Here is a 1,474-nt window from a genome sequence, read left to right on the forward strand (position 1 = left end):
TTTAACCTCCGTTCTCACCTTGTTGTTATCATTTAACAGTATAACCCTTTCTCTTTTTTTCCCCCTCTGCAATGCAGGCTCCTCTTATATTAGCTTGAATGAGCGCAGAGGTGACCCGAGGCATGAATGCGGCACCCGACTAATTCACTGACTTTTGCACGTGATCAACCGTGTCAGGCGCACACCTGCACCCATTCTGAGCCCAAATGTTCTCGGGACGTTGATTATTTATTTCAAATATGCTTTGTGCCACGGACCACTTATAACAGAATGCCAACACCAAATGCTTTTGAGGTCTTACTATAGACATGACTGTTCAGTGGGACGTACTGTAAATGGCCAGCTTCCAGTGTAGATGAAAAGTGGTGAGGCAAAGCAAGAAGAAGAATTGTAGGAGTGTGATAGGAGGTCCATGGCAAAGTGCAATTTTAAATAAATAATTGAGTCCCGGAGTGTGCAGGCTCCGATCGGGTGTGGGTGTTTGCATGCCGGCACTTGCTCAAGTGTTGACTGGAGTGCGAGTGGACAGGTCAGGTGCCTCATTCACACCTCGGAGTATGCAGAATATCACACCTGCACCTGATCAGGGAGGATAAAGGGAGCCTGCACATCAGAGAAGGGGAAACAACGGAGAATGAAGGGGGGAAAACAGAGAACGGTGAGTGAGAGTGAAGTATAGGGGGCGTGAGCCAGTGTGAGGGAGAAGAGGCATAGCTGTGGGTACCCCCACAGATGAGTGGGTGATCGGCGGTCCACCGGTGGAATGTTCCTGCTGAATTTATAGAAGAAGAGGGAGTAAAATGGTGGTGGTATCTTCCAAGGAAGAGCATAGTGGAAGACAGAGGGAGAGTTGGCACCACGGCAGACACAGACGGACACAGCCGTGATGAGAGTGGGAGGTTGTGACCGTCACTGCTGGTGTCTCCGCCAGCTGCAAGACCTGAGTAGGGGGAGTTGGGAGGCAGAGAGTGAAAGATGCACTGGGCTCAGGAAGGAAAAGAGAAAGAACCCCATGACTGCAAGCTTTTATTTTGTTTTTATCATTTGGATTATTTATTGGATTTTTAACTCACAGACATCACATACTTTATGGATTATTTATTTCATGACTATTTTTTACACTGTACTTTGGGATACTTTCGATTGATTTTAATAAAAACACTGAACACTTTTGCACCAAATCCATGCTGCAAATGTGTGTCCTCATTTGCCGAGCTTATCTCAGTTCATGACTGTCAATGGTTTCAGGTTCAAGAGGCTTCAGGAGGAGAAGACACGTGACCAGTTTAATGAGGTTACCCACAGCTGGTCTCTGTCTGTGACACTTCATACATCCATTAATAATCGTACTTAATATAGTTCAGGATCATGGGCTATGGCAGTATCATTCACAAGACAGGGACCATTCCAGGGCTGAGTGCTTGTCTACCACGGGGTACATCCAGACACACCGGCATTCATTCCTGTGCGGAGT

This window comes from Polypterus senegalus, chromosome 12, assembly GCF_016835505.1.
Source record: "Polypterus senegalus isolate Bchr_013 chromosome 12, ASM1683550v1, whole genome shotgun sequence".
Taxonomy (NCBI): Eukaryota; Metazoa; Chordata; class Cladistia; order Polypteriformes; family Polypteridae; genus Polypterus; species Polypterus senegalus.